This window comes from Coccinella septempunctata, chromosome 1 (genome assembly GCF_907165205.1).
Source record: "Coccinella septempunctata chromosome 1, icCocSept1.1, whole genome shotgun sequence".
Taxonomy (NCBI): Eukaryota; Metazoa; Arthropoda; class Insecta; order Coleoptera; family Coccinellidae; genus Coccinella; species Coccinella septempunctata.
Window position 1 is genome coordinate 37,805,764 of NC_058189.1, and position 18,183 is coordinate 37,823,946.

General features: G+C 34.4%; 2 protein-coding genes across 2 annotated transcripts in view; one reads left to right on the forward strand and one right to left on the reverse strand.

The window, feature by feature from the left end:
• The window catches only part of LOC123309343 (heparan-alpha-glucosaminide N-acetyltransferase-like), a 78,230-nt gene extending 72,171 nt beyond the window's left edge, over window positions 1-6,059 (reverse strand). Inside the window, exon 1 of the mRNA XM_044892419.1 lies at window positions 5,928-6,059. The gene's annotated coding sequence lies outside the window, so the exon portion shown is untranslated. The remainder of the gene's footprint in view (window positions 1-5,927) is intronic.
• A 7,177-nt stretch (window positions 6,060-13,236) lies between these two features.
• The window catches only part of LOC123314494 (adenylate cyclase type 2-like), a 40,502-nt gene continuing 35,555 nt past the window's right edge, over window positions 13,237-18,183 (forward strand). The window contains exon 1 of the mRNA XM_044899814.1: window positions 13,237-13,566. The gene's annotated coding sequence lies outside the window, so the exon portion shown is untranslated. The remainder of the gene's footprint in view (window positions 13,567-18,183) is intronic.

Below are 18,183 nucleotides of genomic sequence, written 5' to 3' on the forward strand. Positions count from 1 at the left end.
ACCAGAAGATTTTCAAGTGGCATTCTTCCATAAAGAAATCTGTGCTACAAAGAATTTCACAATAATCAAGAATACCTTAAAACGAAGACATCAATACAGGAATGTTTGGATAGCCTTAACAGAAGATATTAAAAAAACCTACTTCGATGAAGACGGTAACATGGTTTTCATGGATATGTACTTAGATGAAGCAAATCAACAAATAAGCAATTGTTCATCTAACACTACCCAAATATTGGATGAAAGCAATCCTATGGTCAAAATCTTGGAAAAACTGGTGAAAAATCAAGAGAAACAGAAGAAACAGAATGTGAGGCAAGCAGCCGAGAGATTTGTTCTTGAAAAATATGATGGTAGAACTACAGATTCATATCAATGGCTTGAAGTTTTTGAAAAAGAATGCGATAGATTTGAAATAACTGATGATAGGGAAAAAATTGAGATATTCAGATTGTTTCTGGAGAAATCATGTGTGGACTGGTATAATTCCATGATGATAAAACTAACATTTGATTCTGAATGGTCAGATTGGAGGAAAAATTTTTGCCAAACTTACGCTAACAAGGGCTGGTCTGCTAGTAGGTATGCGATATTTTTTAAATACCAAACTGGCTCTCTACTGGAATATGCTGTGAAAAAAGAAAAACTAATACTAGAGGTAAGAAAAAAAGTTGACCAGGGAACTCTAATAGACTTAATCGCTGCTGGCCTGCCCAATTTCATTGTGGATAGGATTAACAGAGAGGAAATTTTGGAAACACAAGATTTGTTCAATGAAATTGGGAGGTTAGAACATCTTGTCAAGAATAGAACATTGAAACAAAAATCTGATGCAAAACCAAACCCAGAAAAGAAACATAAATGTAGCATTTGTGAGAAACTGAAAAAGGGAGTTCGTTATCATTTAGAATCTTCTTGTTGGTTCAATGAAAAGGACAAACGATCAAATCAAAAAAATCAAATCAAAATTGTTAATAACTCAGAAATAGAATGCGAACTTCAAGATGAGGATCCAAAAAACTTGTAGTGCCGCCATTGATCAAAGTGAAATTAGTATTGAATAAAAACGTTAACATATTTGGTGTCTACGATTCCGGTTCGAATGTGTCTCTTATCAACTCTAGATTGTTGAAAGTGGTTAATAAAAATAAACGTTATTTCAATAAAACTAATTTGAAAACGATTAATGGCGTTAAACAAGCAAGTGGTATGGTATCACTTAATGTGAAAATTTTTGACATGGAAAAGAAAATGAATATTTTCGTTATAGATAAAACAAACTTCGATTATGATTTTCTGATTGGTTTAGATTGTATAAAAAGTTTCTGTTTAACACAAAATGAAAATTTAGAAATTAATCAAAGAAATCCAATAAGACATGTTACCATTTCTAAAGAAATAATGAATGAAAAATATGAAGAACACGGTTCTTCAAAAGCTGTTGAAAGTAAAATTGATATGAATGGAGGTGAATATTTGATCAATTTCAATGAGAACATCGAGACAAAACATTTCGAAATTCATGTCAATCACCTGAACTATGATCAGCAATCAATAATAGATGAACTGATACAACAAAATTTATCTGTTTTTGCTAAAGACAAGTACGATGTGGGCACGGTATCGGGTTATGAAGCACATATTGATCTACTTGAAGAAAATATTGCAGTAAGAGGCCATATCGCTGTACAATCGAAGATAGGAAAGAAATTGAACAGCAAATCGCCAGGTGTAAAATTAATGAAGATGAGAAAAAGAAAGCTTGGACATCTGTTGCTCAGGAATGTGTACAAAAATATAATGACACAGTGCATACAGTCACACAGTACCCACCATCGTATTTGTTGAATGGTACAGATGCCACTGTTTTGCCTAAGGAATTAAAAGAGAACATTTCTGAGCAAACTTTAACTGAAGATAGAAAAATTTCATTAAAAAACACATTAAAAAATCATGAATATAACGAGAAAATCTATAATAAAGGTCGTGAACATCTTGAACTCAATGTTGATGACATGGTGTTTGTTGAAAATGGAAACAGATTAAATAGGAAGAAACTTGACGAACTGAGAATTGGACCATATGAGATTGTCGAAAAACTATCGCCTTCGATTTATAGGGTTAATACCGGTCACAGGAAATCCGAGTCAAACCTTTTTCATATATCCAAACTAATCCCTGCACGAAAAAATAAAAACTAGAAAAGAAGCCGCATGAATAATATGTTGTGAATACTTTCTTCCCCATGGGGGGTGATGTAAAGAAAATGTATTCCATTATTTTGATTGTTATGACTTGAGTCAGTTTTGTTCTGTGATTTTTATCATATCGTTCTATTCCCTGTCGTAAGAGATTGATGACATATTTTAATTATAAGCATTAAATGTCGTTTCTCTTTTACAGGTAAGATTTTGTACATAATGTTTATATCAAATGAATTATGTAAATAATAAAAACAAAAATCTCTTTTACAGAGAAACTCAGTTGTGCTTTTAATAAACACTCATCCTGAAATAGTCTTATATAGATATTGAACAATTTTTTTAGATTTCATAACTTTATTATGAGGGGTTGAAAATAACAACCCCTTCTTATGGTTTCCCATTCAATTCTGGAGAAAAATGTCCTTTGCAAAATTTCGATACAGTCGATGCTTTTCTCGGAATGAATGAAAACATACTACATTTGAAGGGGATGAATTGTGGAATAAAATCGAGCGATGATATTGGTATCCACTGTACCTAGACACAAATTTCTATTATATCACAGATTCTTTCTTGAAGTAAACCTAGGTTATAATGTTGAGGTAGAATTCACTGAGTTTGTAGAGGAGGCAGAAACTAAACATCTTGATAAGTAAAGCGTTTATGTGGAAGTTTTAAAGCTTCTATGGAAAATGCTCCAATTCCAAGTTATGATATAGGTATTCCTCATACTGAAATCTCAAGAGACATAAATATGATTCAGCTCATGGAACAAGTTCTACAATGAGAAAAGGCATTCATTTGGAAGTATGAAAATTATGAAATTGTACTCATTTTTAAATCGTCAATTGAATTTAGCAGAAAACTCTCGCGAAGAAAAATCGTTTAATCTAAAATTTCCTCCTGCCAGTTAAAAGCACTGGTATAAATACCTTTTCCAATATTTTTTCGGAATCAATATTTTCTATCCAGAAATCCTGACAATAATCCCAATATGACTTCTCCAAATAATAATCTAATATATAAAATTCTCGTGTCACAGTTTTCGTTGCCATACTCCTCCGAAACGGCTTGACCGATTTTGATGAAATTTTTGGTGCTTATCCGGTATCTATGAGAATCGGCTAACATCTATTTTTCATCCCCCTAAATGTTAGGGGTAGTCCACCCCTAAATTTTTTTTTTATTTTTTAGACAAAATTTTTAATTTCTATTTTTTTATGATACAACATGGAAATTATTTATATGGCAACGTTTGCCGGGTCAGCTAGTTACATATAAAACTTTGTTGGACAACGTGAGATATGAAACATAAGAAACAACACTTGTTTAGACTTTGCAGTACTGACAAAGTAGTTTTGTAATTCAGTCGGCAGAGGGCGTCTAGATTTTTGGATTTGGATATATGGGGTGACGTAGCGTGAGCTTTTGTAAAACATAGAAAAGAACAAGACCGCGCAAATAAAGCGTGACAGTGACTTGTCAGATAGTACCCTAGACATATAGACATGGACTGTGCCTTCCCTTTATATCTATGCATGAAATACGGTCAAAAAAGTGACAGAGAAAAACGCACGTCGGGCATGCAGTTATCTTTTTCTAGAATTTTGATTGGTTCACACTCACCTCTATGTGAACAAAAAAAAGACAGGTAAATGCCCGACGATCATTTCTCTCTTTCTATAAAAAAGACATTTTCATGCTGACATTGCTCAGTCTATGTCTCTTTGTATATGGATAGTACGTGGAGCGCAGAAAAAAGCTGCGTCCCCTCACCAACCTGGGTTTCTATTTGCGCCTGGCCTTAGCGAGTATCGAAGTGAACAAAGGCTGACCGAATGCGTTGAGCGTTTTCATTGCTAAATGACAAGCTACGTCACTCGATTCGTAGCTTGTCAATTATATTGTCATTTAAAACGCTCAGCTTCGCTCAACTTCGCATTCGGTAGTCGGTCAGCCAAACGTGTTGAAATTTTAACGCCAGGCGACAAACATTTTGAGTATAACAAAATGGATGAAATATTAATCAGTTTTTAAAAGAGAACCTCTGTATAATCCATCTTATAACCTCCATCAAAATGCAGTTGTCTTAAAAAGGTAGTAAATTTCCTCCTATTTTACTGAGAAATGGATCAAATATTTTTCTGGACATACGCAAATATTCGTAAAATTTTTCGCCAAAATTACGCAATTGTTTATACAGAACTCCCCATGACGTGACCGTGACTTATCATGAACCCGACACGATGAATAATGCTTTGAATTGGTATATTTTAAAGATGAATTTTCTGTGAGTAGGAGTTTTGGAGCTATTTTTGAAAGTGACATCTTACCACCGCGCCGACAAGCAAATCACCAAGGCACCTAGGGACCCATCACACAAACCACTTCTCAGTGCGGACACAGTGTATCCACAACCTTCTACAGACGGTTGTGGTGTATCCTAGCCAGTAGCCAGAATGCAAGCCGCTGGGTTCTAGGCGCTAAGCAAGCCGCCTTTCTATGCGGACGTAGCCTAGGGTTTAGCAAGGGTGTTTCATGAGTCGTTGGCCATAGCCCAATGGTGAATGCAGGTCATCTAGGCCTTTCAGAAAACTTGCTTGTTTTGTATCCCAAGGCCTGGTTGTTCAATTCGTGATTAAAGTTAATCCTGGATTAATTTTGACATTTCCGTTCAAATCTGTCACGTTGATCCAGGATCAACTTAAATCTCGGCTTAAACATGAATTGAACAACCGAGCCTAAAGCTATTAGTTTGGGAGATACGTGGTGATTCATGAATATTGACCTAAATTTGCGATAGCCATAACTCTGGAATTCAAGGTCTGATTTCGATCAAATTTTATGGGTTTGTTCACTTCAGAAAGCTCTTCCAAACGGTTCATGAAATATCAATATTTTCAGGGCAGTACTCAGAATATCATGATTTTTCATTCAAGCCCCAAAAATCTATATTTTTACCATCCCCTTCGGAAATTCCGTTATTGCCATGAAAAACTACATAATTTATTATATTTTTTTTGTATATCATATATGGCTGTATTATATTCATCACGAACTTCTACTGAATATTCGGTATGGTCATCTTTTGGACATTGCCTGTATTGAGTCGGTCCGGGACTATTTTAGGACTATGTGGACACATGTAACCTTGTCATTGTGTCCATGAAGGGCACATATTGGATATATGGTATGGACATTGTACTTCAATTAAACAACCAATGGATATATATATCCTGGACATCCTAATACTGTCCGAAAACATCCAAAGGATATCCAATTTTTTTTTGTCCAGAATTCTTTGTTGAATATCTAGAAAATGATCAATTTCAGGCAGATGACCCATTTGAAAATGCTATTGTGATAGCGAATCACGTGTCGTGGATTGAAAACTTATTTTGTGGAAACCTCAAAATCTGTTTGATCTAAATGAGTTCAATTATGAATTTTCATCAAGTATCAAGTATCGGCCAAATCAATTCAATAAACCCGTTCGACCAAATAAGTGAATGTTGTTTTCGATACGCGTGCATGATTTTTCGTAATGACCGTATTTCTACGAAACGAGCTAAGCGAGTTGCATACTTTTTTTTCTAATTTTCAATAGAGTGAGAAGTAACGAAGACGTCTATACAACTGCTCCTTTCAAATGGTCTAGTGAATTCGAAAATATTAATTTTAAGTTTCATTTTCTCATTTCGAGGGATTATGTAACAAACTCACCTGTAAAATCACGATAATTAACGCACCGAAACACTGGGAACCCAATTTCACCTAAACATATCTATAAAAAATTTGTGGATTAATATCTATCGATATCAATCAGGATACTTCAGATAATCCCATGGAACAAACTGTTCGTTGTTATGAAACACCAGTAGATTTACGCAACAATAATAATAATGAGTAAAACTGGTTCCAATGTAATAGTTGGGGAGCAAACGATGCTAAATCGGGATTTACTCGAGCGTCGTGGAGACCTAGTGGATTTTGAACATTAAATGGTAGAAAGAAAAATAGGTTCTATGATGTATGCATTTTCAGCGGTGGTGAAAGCGTCTGCAGGGTCTCAAAGATGTAAAAAAAAATTGTCAGGTGTACATACTCGAGCGTGTCAGATTAAAATACTGTATATGCCCTACGTGTCTCTGTTAATGAATTCATGCTTATCTGACAGTTTGCGCGGTGGGACTGGCCGTACGGAAGAGTTGAAAATGGTAAGAAGAAAAAATTCCAGATTTTTGGAGGATATGTTAATTGGACCCGAAGGAAGCTATTTTTCAAGGTACTGACAATTTGAACGTGACGCAAGGTCACAGCGGTCCTCTCAAAATGTTAAAAAAAATCGTTACTTGTACACACTCGAGCGTGTTAGATTATCATACAGATGGTTAATCTCGGTGTTGCAAACGTGTTGACCAATTAATCTCACACTAATCACGGAGGGTTTTCTTAATCTGACACTGAAGATGATAAATTTTTTTTTTTGCGAATATTTTTTTTGCGAATATTTTTCTGCCTGTACCTTTTATCGTTTTTGTATTCATTATGAAAGTTATAGATAATAAAATTCTACACAACTTTTGTCTGAAGCAATTTTACACACTCTTAACCGTTCTCGAGTTAAAGGGCGATAAGGGCGAGAAGCTTAGCCACACATGCGAAAGTTCAAGGTCAATGTAGAATCCGAGTCTAATCTACATTCATCCAATTGTCAAAATGACAGGGTATTTTTATGATGAAAATTTCGAAATTAGTCACGAAAATTTTAGTGTCGTCTGTGATTGAACCTTAGAATGTACTATTTTCCAACGAGTGAATTTTCGCTTCAGCATGTAACGCTAAACTCCTCGCATTAACCCATAATAACCTAGTGTTACACATATGTAACGCAAATTTCACTGGCAAATCTATTTTATTTCTCAGTAACTGTAGCTATTAGCGTTACATATATGTAACAATATTTTTCTCAAACAAAAACTATACAATTTTCAAACAGAAATTGAGTTGTTTTTGTCTTGTACACTCTATAAAGAATATTTATTCAATTAGAATAGTGATCATAACTCAGGTTATTAAGGGTTAATCGCCATATATCTCAAAAACGTTTGAACGTAGAAAAAATTGCTTGGGACAAAATTTGTATAAAATGTTATGCTCTACAACTTTTATAATGAAAGCGAAAAAGTTCGTTCTTTCGATTGAACTCCTTGACATATTTTGTAATCAAGCGCCACTCAGAACTCTTCTGAGGTGAATCTTTACCACCATGTGAAATATTTGTTTTTCGAATTTTTCAGCTTATTATAGCTGATAAATTGAAAAAGTTTATTTTTTTTCGATTCATCTCTCTTGTTGACATATTTTGTAGAACTCGCATCGGGCTACAACTTTCATCAGAACTCTTCGGAGATCAAGTTTTGCCAACATAGAAAAACATTGGTTTTCAAATTTCTGATTATATTATTGCTGATAAATTGTTTCGTTTTTTGACTTATTTTGTAGAACTCGCCAAGCGCTATTCAAAATTTTCATCAGAACTAAAATATCTATTTTTTGCAATCAAAAGAATGTTTTTCAAGCGGCAAAAACCAATGTTCATATTTTTTTTATTTTCGCAGAACTTTCTCAAAAACCGCTCAAGAACTCTAGAATTCTTTCTTTTTGAAATAAAAATAACACAAGAACTAAATTTAAAAAAAAATCGAGAAGTTAGCGCCAATAATTGTTTTTTTCATTGGAACCCACGATTCAAAAGGACTATTCAAAACTTAAATCAGGAATTCCAGAACTCTTTCAAATCTACCCAGAACTCTAAAAAAGGCCAATCGCCACGAAAACTTCCTCAACTCAAATTACTTACAGAGTGGGTAAAAATTAACTACCTACCGGTAGATTCGGGTGACTTGAGACAGTCCTGTAACTTGGGACAATTACCCCCCTTGCAGATTTCTTTGATTCTTACCATTTATGAGTGAAGGGACAAACTTATAAGATTGTGTAGCGTCTTTTCGGTTAGTTTAACAATTAATTCCTGTTGAGTTTGCCGTGACCAGAGCGTTTAAATTGACAGGAAAAATTAACGAATTCTGGAGAGTAAAAGCGCTTTTTTTTATGGCTCTTATACTCTCTAGTATGCTGTACATGTGTTTCAGTTTGTGCATGTGTAATTTTTTTTTCTAGATACGTGGGATATTGGGATATTAGATATGTCATGATACAAGGTTGTTTACAAATCAAACGGCAACACAGATCTCATTAATTTATTTTGCTGTTTCATAGGGTGACTTGGGACAATGTCGAATAGATACAAGCGGCGCATTGGCAGCAGGAAATATGCCGATTTTTTGCAGGATATCATTATTTTCACGTTATTTCCACAAAGAAATCACCAAGTTCCCTTGTTTTGTATAGTTTTTTTACATTTGAGTTGCAATATATTTATATATTTACTTTCGCTTTAACAGGGGTTTATCATTCAATTTCCTTACCGAATTTCAACTATATAATCACAAATTCTAATTTTTCAAATCTATACACCGTCACAAATCACCTATTTCATTTGAGAGTTGAGAAATCAATAGATTTTAACTTGTGTCCCAACCCTCCCAAATCGAAAGGTGACTTGGGACAAGTATATTTAAATTATTTCAAAATTTATATCCGAATTCTGAAGCATGGTATATATCCTAATCAATAGTCTGATTCATTAAGCATATTCGAACCTCTTTTTCAGATAAAAATAGGTCACCGTTTTGAAAATATGGCAAGTTAAATTCAACAATCGTCTCAAGTCACCCGAATCTACATTTTTGCCTTCCTTATTTATTATTTTAATTTTCAATATTTTGTATTTTTTAGGGTCACTGACAATAACTCCGATTGATGTTTTTGAAATAATGAAATTTTTCAAAACATATTTTTTTTTCTTAGGGTAGTTTTTGATTACTTAACTGAAATAAAAATCGCAATTGAAAGAATAAATAATAATAATTATGTTTATTAAGTAAAGAAAACAACAATAGGCCATAACAGACAACAAAAAATTTGAGAATTTACAAAGAATTAAAGAATTTACAATTTTACAAAAATTTACAAATGAATTGATACTTTCTTCATTCAATGCGTTGAATTTTGCAGAATGATAGTGCTAAGAAGAAATGAGAAAATACCTAAGTACGACCTCACAGTACGAGAAAAAAGTGTAACATTTAAGGTGTTTGCCCATTTCATACATATTATAAAAAATTCTATAAAAACCCCATAATTGACAAATCCCATTCCATGCACAAAACGTACATTTAAAAAAATTCAACTACCCTCAACCATTTGTAGGGGGTGCACGACAAACTCCAATTATACACTAACCCCTGGTTTCACAAAGCTTGGTCGGAGAATCAGCGCTTGATTTACGGGTAAACGTCAATTTGTTTTCAATCCATAATTCAGTCAGGAGCATTCATACATCCATTCAATGATTCTCTATTGCTACTTTTTCAATATATTCAGAAATGATTTCGTTTTGGGAATCAGGTGACTGTCAAATCGTTTATCTCGCAATCCAAGTTTTGTGAAACCAGGGGAAATATAGCGTAATGCTTTCTACTATCATAAATGATAGTCTGCTTTTTAGTTTGTTTGTTTGAATGTTTGTCTTTCCATAACTCTCCCCTCAGTGCAACAATCAAGGTCATCGCTTCCCTCTTCTCCCAACTATTGACATTGACTGCTGCTTCAAAAAGCTTTTGGTATGTGTACCAAGTTGATTTTTAATCAAAGGTTGGAGATTGGATCTTCCTATGCACCTTGGTTCACCTCTATTTTCCAGCTTTACAGAACAAAATTTGCTAACTTTCCTGCTCAACCGCTCGTCCATGGTTTTCATGTTCTTCAAATTTTTCTTGCGTTTCCCCTTCTATATCACCTAATATTTCTTTCATTTTTCTAATCCTGTTGTCCAACTCAGAGTAATTGTTCCCAGGCCCGGATCTAGGGGGGGGCAAGCGGGGCGCTTGCCCCGGGCGCCAGCCTAAGGGGGCGCCAAAATCAACCAGAGGTTAAAAATTTTTTACTTTTGATTTTCTCGGAAAAAATTAATTTTCTAATGCTAAAATGGAAACTGTAGAATGGAAACATGATAAACCATCACTATGCCTAAAATCTTTAAAATCAATGAGGGCTAAATTAACTGCATATTATTCAGTCATCTAAGAATGACCGCCACACTTGGGTGAAATAGGTTGAAAGATCTGATATGTTTACACTGCGTTCCAAGCAGTTATTTCTTTGCCTGGGGAATTGCCGACTCATCGCCTTCCCATCTGGAACTAAGGGCCAAAATTTCCGATTTTCTATAGACCATAACATAAAAACTAATCCTTTCAGCATAATTCTGTTTGCATATTCGTAATCTATGCCTTAGTAAAAACAACAATTTTGGTGGAAATCGGTAAGATCGAAATTTTTTCAAATTTTCCATAGATTACCGAATTTTTCACCATAATTTGAGCCCCCCTTCAACTTTGTTACTAAGAGAGGTACAAAAAAATGTTTTATACAAAAGTTTCACGAAATTGAGGTTTTTTTAATTGTTTTCACAAAATGAAATATATACAAAGTGGGCGGTTTTCTGAAGAATATCTTTGGTCTCCGATCAAAACCGAATTCATTCTGTAAACTAATTCGAGGGCGTAGAATACGAATATGCAAACAGATATTTAAAAAAAAAATTACTTTTCAAGTTATGGTCGATGAAAAATCGGAAATTTTGGACCTTCGCGGAAAAACTCATAAAATCTGAACCGTTCGAGATAGATGAATGAAGTGTGGATTTTTATATTTGCAAAGAACCAATTCATCACCAAAAAAACAGCATATGACTAGTGCCTTTTTTCTAGCTGCTACAGCTCCTCAAAGTTGACCAATATTTCCGAAATTTTGCACTAAAAGTGGTTTATTCCTCGAAATACTGATCCTCCAAAAATCTAATTGCATATTCGTGATCTACCTTGAGTTAATATGTAAAATGATCCGGGTCGATATATATAGTTAAAAAAATAATTTTTTGTTCGGAATAATTTCGTTCATGAAGCGCGGGTAAAAACGATAGACGATGGCGGGTTGCAAACGACATTCTTGTAAATACAAACTTTTTAATTTTTTTTTATTTATGCAATTTTTGGGAGTATTTTGGGAAAAGAATAACTTTTAATGGAACAATGAGAAAAAATATCTTTTGATGAAAAAATGGAAAAAAAATATGAGTGATTTTTTTCCCAAAGTAGGTACTCATCTTAGGAAAAATCTAATTGCATATTCGTAATCTATACGACCTCGAACTAGTGAAAAAAATAACTCGGGTTGAAAGTGATGACGAATATGCAATTAGATTTTTCCTACGAACCTTAGAAGGGGGGGGGGGGCGCCATCATGAATATTTGCCCCGGTCAGAAAAAATCGTAGATCCGGGCCTGATTGTTCCCCAATTTGCAATATGGATTTCCAAATTATCCTCCATACTTTCAGCATTTTCCTTCATTTTATTAGTGTTTTCTTCCATTTTATTTCCCATTTTCTTGGTGCTCTCCTTCATTTTTAAGCCCATTTGTTCGAAGGCTTTCTTGAAAAAGTCCATACTCGCCTAGTCCCTTTCCTCCGCTTGTTATCTCGTTATCGGCAATCAGAATCCTTCACAATTCAATTGACTCGACAGTTCAATAGGTCCCACTTTTGACGCCAGTGCAACATTCAAATGGTTAATCAAATTGTCCTCGTTGAGAACGTCCAATTCATTCACAGAACTACCCGACTAATTTATACCTATGCAGGAACTAACTTATCTACACAGTCACTAATTTACTTTCACCCCTTTTGCACTTTGTAACTCTTCGGAATTCACTGTTCACTTGACTCTATTCAGAACACTTACTAGCCTGGGGTCCACCGTGCGTATCTTTTATATCGATACGTCCCCATTCGAGAATGTTCCAGCAGCGTCCAGAGAAACTGAGAGTAGTCACGTCACAAGTTTTCGAGCTGCGGCAGGGACGTATTCAGGGGAATCGGATTTTACAAAACTGTAGGTATATACACTCATGTGGCGAATAAAATCTTTTCCCACACGTCCAAAATATGTTCGCAAGAATATTTTAAGGAAGGTATATGGGAGATATAATGTGCATATGTCAATTCATTTGCACTGAAAAATATTTTATATTGACTAAAGAAAGAGGATGTGGGAAGGATATGAAGGGTATATTGGTAATTAACCTCGATTCTGGATAAGCCTAAATTTTCCGAATAAAATAGTTCTTCTTCAAAACTAACAAGTCCTAATCACACTTCGAAGCAGAAATGTGTACTATTGTGATGCATTTTTACCATGATGCATATCTACAGTCCCTGGCCATATTATTAGACGCATTGATTCGATGCAAAATCTCAATTAAACACGCTTTGAAATTTGTTATTAGGTTATTGGTTTTTGAATATTGAATTATTAAATTGAATATATATGTTATATATACTTCATATATAAATGGTTTACACATATAATGTATCATATTCAATAAAAAATATTGATTTATTGACGATTAAACATGAAATTCTAATATTTTGCTGAGCCACCCTGTGTAGCTAAGAGAGCTTCATACTATCAATGCAGAATTGTTCGGTTTGCTGCATTCGAGGATGATGATTTCATATGTGGATTATCGAAATAACGTCCGATCCTGCAGAATGCAAGACGTCCACTGGAAGACATATTACTGATTCATACTTTAGTACTAATACTACAACATCAAAAATAAATGCCAAATAGAACAATTTAATGAGAGTCGTAGATAAAACTGACATTCTGTGGAAATGAAATTCAAATATTCTGCTTTTTCCTCGGGCAATACCAGTAAATATAAAAAAAAATCCTCAGTGCGTCTAATAAACTGGCCAGGGACTGTATACTATTCATAAACAACTTCGATATCAATTGAATACAATTTTTCAATTTCGATAGGGATACAGTAGATGCGGGACTTTCAAAGATGACACATTAAGTTTGAAATTGATGTGAGACACTCCATGATGAGATAAAATATCTTTTATCTCATTGTATATGAGATATTGAATGGAATCTCGAAAACGATCATTTATGTACATATTGAAACTGAATGATTTTTCCAATTTAATGCATGTGAATATTACTATACCTATTCAAAAACAAATTAAATCAGTGAATGAAATGAATGAGAGGATGGAACGTATACGTCCACTCATGAGTGAACTTTCGCAATAATAAATAGATGAGTTTTCCTGTTCCTGTGTGAGCTGAGAATTATACTTCAATTCAAATTATAGCTGCCTTTTCGTGAGTATGAGTATAATTATACTGAAAATTCTGCGAGTTTGACAGTGCTAATTGCTGATTAAATAGCTAAATAAATTGATGATGAAAACAATTCTTCAACTATTACCTATAATATGAAGTGTACGATATGTGGAAGAATTCATCTCACTCCATGGATAGAAACGGAAAGATTGGAGAAAGTACAACATTGCTTATTTTCTTGTTTCTTCCATTACTTTTTGAAAGTAGTTGAAAAATACTTATCTTGTAATCTGAATCAGTGAAGAAAATCTTCATTCCGTCTTATTGAACCTAATCAAGGGAAAGAAATGTTGAGTTATGTGGGAAAATCGTAAATTTTGGAAGTGGCAACTTCTGGTTGATATGGAGTTTGGTCCACTGCGATGGCCTATTAGGAATTTATGGAAAACTAATCATAATTTTGTGCTGAAAATTTGCATGCTTTTGTTTTCGACAATGAGCTTTCTCCCTGAATTTTGTTCAGACCTACGCAATTTCTGTTTATACCGGAAACGGTCTTACTACTTTCTTATTTCGAATGGCACATCCAGTATATTTTTGTATCATTAGATAGCTGAGTTGACGTTCATTTCAACCGTATGCCATAGCTTGCGTAAAATGGCTCTAATTCCTTATTTCAAGTTTTTCTTCGATAACTTAGGAAGTTTTCATTTTAGTTATGGGATTAATTAACGTAACTCCTTATTTTTCAAGTAAAATCGACTGAAACAATGAAAAATATAAGTTGTGCTTTGAAAATGTTGAATTTTCATGAATTCGAGTTGTCGAACTTGATGATGTTCACATCAACATTTGTGTTTATTGCGCGTCATAACTTCAGTAATAATAGAGTGTGTCTATGTTTTGTTCCCTTACTTCGTGTAATGACCGTCTGTTATTTAGATTTCTTTATAATTTGTAGAGGAAGAGTTGTGCATTTCTGTCTCCTGGTCTGATTAAAATTCTATGAAACATTTCTTGAATATATGCTGTTACTGCAATGTTTCTTTGTCTGAATTTAAAAATTACTCCAAGCAAGGAGTTTAACAGATCGGGACCTTTCAGAAGAACGTCGTTTAGACTAACACCATTTGTTTTCGCCGCAGCATCGAAAACGAATCGTATTTTGCCTGGTTTGTTTTTATTGGTCACGGCAAAATGTGGTAGAAACCATCTACGTCCGCTTCTTTGTTGGACTTCACTGTAGGACAATTTTCTAGCATAACCTTTCTCCACATACTCTTCAATTTTATTTTTTTATTCGATTCCAAATGCTTCATTTATAACCATCTTTCTTTCGATAGACTTGAGCCTAGTCAAAGCAGTGAATTTATTGTTCGGTAATTCGACATCATCGTTTTTCCATAAGAGGCCAGGGCCAGTTTTCCATTTGTTTGGACCAATTCTTCTCGAGGTTTTTTCTAGAATTGCTTCAGCTCGAAGTACGTGCGAATTTTGTTCTTTATTATAATATTTCACCCCCAAACAGTCAATTTCGAATGAATTTTCCACAAGTTCTTCCAATTCTTCATATTGATGCATAACAAAGAAGGAAAATTCTTCGTCTACTCGCCCCAAATAATTTTTGCCGATATTTCCTTGTAAAATCCATCCTAGTTCTGACTTTGATAGAACTAGATCATTTTTTCCTCCTTCTCTTCCCATGATGTGGTGATTGACTCGCTCTTCCAAATATGAATTTCTTTCTGGTTCTTTATGAAGTAAAGGATTGTGTTTGAAGAGACAACCATTCACGTCACACTTCTTTTTACTTTTACAGAATTTTGTATGATGGAAGCAGGACGAAAGGCAGGTGAAACATACTTTGTTTTCTCTGGCCCAATTCCAACGATTATCGATTTCAATTTTCCTAAAGGAATTAAATTTTTCAAACTTATGTCCGTCTTTCTTGCAATATTTACATTTATATACTGTTTTCTCCTGTTGGATAGATGTAGAACACACATATTTCTCCCTTTTCTCTTGATCATGTTCTGGTACAACATACATGACAGCTTCGCTAGTTTCAGCTAACCATTGGAAGAACTCCATTATAGAAACCTACTTGAGTTCTTTTTTCAGCTCCACAACTTTCCTCCCCCATTCAAATTTCAGGTTCGGATTTAGTTTTCTCACGACATCGCACAGCAACTGAGGATTTGAGGAGTACTCCTCCCAGTTGAGGCTTTGGATAGTTGCTGTTAAATTTTGAACTTTATTTGAGAAACCCATAACGGTGTCCAATTTTTCTTCTTTCATATCAGGAATTTTTCTCACAGAGTCAATGAGATCTTGAATAATAACTTCTGGTCTTCCATATCTCATCTCAAGGGTCTCAATTATTTTGTCTACTTCTTGTGTGAATGTTAGTAGAGCACTTACAAATTTTTTAGCCTTACCTTTGAGGCTTTTTTGTAACCGTACCATGTATTCTGCTGTTGAAAATCCGCAAATCTTAGTAGTTCCCCTGAATTAATGAATGAAGTTCATCCACTCGCCTGGTTCTCCGAAAATACTGGAAGTTCTTTGCTGAAAAATTGTCGAGCCATAAATTGTTTTATCGTCAGCTCTTCCGCTATATTTTCAGGATTATTAGAATATTTAGGTTTTTAAGAATTAACTACATCTTTGTATTCTGGATTGGGATCGTACGTATTCATCCATTTTTCTACAAAAGATGACTTGCTGGTCACAGATTTTATTCCTTCGTCGCATACGACGAAGACTCTAGCGATCTCTCATAAGAGATCGCTAGAATTTCTATATTTCAGTTGTGCCATATTCAATTCAGTTTCTTTATCCAATAATTTCTTTTCGATTTCTGCCAATTTCCGTTCTCTCTCGAGTTCTATTTCTAATAGCTGACATCTTTGGGATTTGCTACTTGAAAATTTGCTGCTTTTCCTGGTTGTGACTGACTTGTTTTGGGAGGTCTCATCCATTTCTTTTTCGGACCTTATGAGAACTCCTTTTTTATTTTCATTTCTCCTGACGTTGTCAAAGTCAGATTTTTCTGCTTGGAGGTGTACCTTTATTATTTCGTTGGCTTTTTCTTACAGGTAAGAACTTCGCAGATATGTTCTCCATAAAGCTGTTCTTTTTGCTATTTCTGCTGTAATGACCGTTTGTTATTTAGATTTCTTTATAATTTAAGGAGGACAAGTTTTCGTGTCTGGGCAAGAGTTTCATTTTTTGACAATCTTCTTTTTTTTAACATAGGGGGAAGTCGGATAGCACCGGATAGCGGGTATCACCGGACATTAATCGTTTTCTTGGATTTATCATTTTATTCCCTCCTTTGATTTTTTGTGATTGACCCATGGACAGTATAAACTTTGGGGCATCTCTTCTCTTGATTGGTTTTCAGATGGTCTCCTTGGCATAGTGCCAGCATTAATGAGTAGTGAGAAAGAAAACGTGTACAAATACCCTGCACTTCAAATATCTCCCCAGTGAATACTGAAATTCATTAATATTGCGTGTTCGTACATTTATGATGAATGTGATTGTTATTTATACAGGATGTTTTTTGATATTATTCAACTCTCCTTGCATGAAATCATATGTCATGTATGTATGTATTATGAAAATATTATACAGGCTGTTCCATAACGGCTTCCGCTTTCTCGATATACAGAATCTCTTATAAAAACTAGTTTTCCATATGTAGGTACATAGGTACAGGTACATAATAGAAATCGATAAGGAATATTATGAACACATGGTTCTTGGATTCTGTTTTCTTCAATGAAGAGGTGATTTCCAACGAGCTTTATGTGGTTCTCACTCTATAGTTTCGACTTCCTCATGAGAAAAACGCAGAAGATATCCACCTTCTGTATACATAAAATCTTTACATTAGCGTAGCCTTTTTTTTGGGGGGCCTGGGAGCTCAATGTTCATTTATGGTTACTATTTCAATACTGGGGTGGAGGGAGGTTGTGCCCAACCTGACGTCTACCTGTCTACGACCATAATTTCATAATTATTCAAAAACATAAACCTAATGACAATTTTCATCAATAAAATACATCAAGTTCAATATTTATTAAAGAACAACGTGTTTATTTTGTGAAATCTGAATCCTCTCATGAATATCTCAGTATATTTGGAAATGAACCAATTCGTCATAGAACAGCCTATATGAAGTTTTCTCACCGTTGTAATGACCTCTTCATGTAAGAAACATCAAAGCATACCGGGTGTACCTCGGGGTGTACTGATTTCTTGTCTATTGAAATAGCCTTACGAGTACATATGAGAAGGAAATTTATTCATGAAATATCCGGAATATACCTAAAAAAAATTCATGTCTAAAAAAACATTCATGTCATGTCATGTCATGCATGTAAAAGGTTGTCATATCATTGTTATGACCTCTCATGAAAGAAAACTCAAATAATAATGTACACCCTATGTACATGTCGATTTTTATTGTAATATCAGTCATATCATAATACGCCTAGGCTTTTTCAATACGACTAGGCATATTGCAATATCACAGCAATAATCCTGGATCTCACAGTTTGACTGACAATTTGAGGCGTATTATAATACGCCTGCTGCTCATTAGGCTTATTATTGTCAAATTTCAAAAACGCGCGAATACTTTGGATT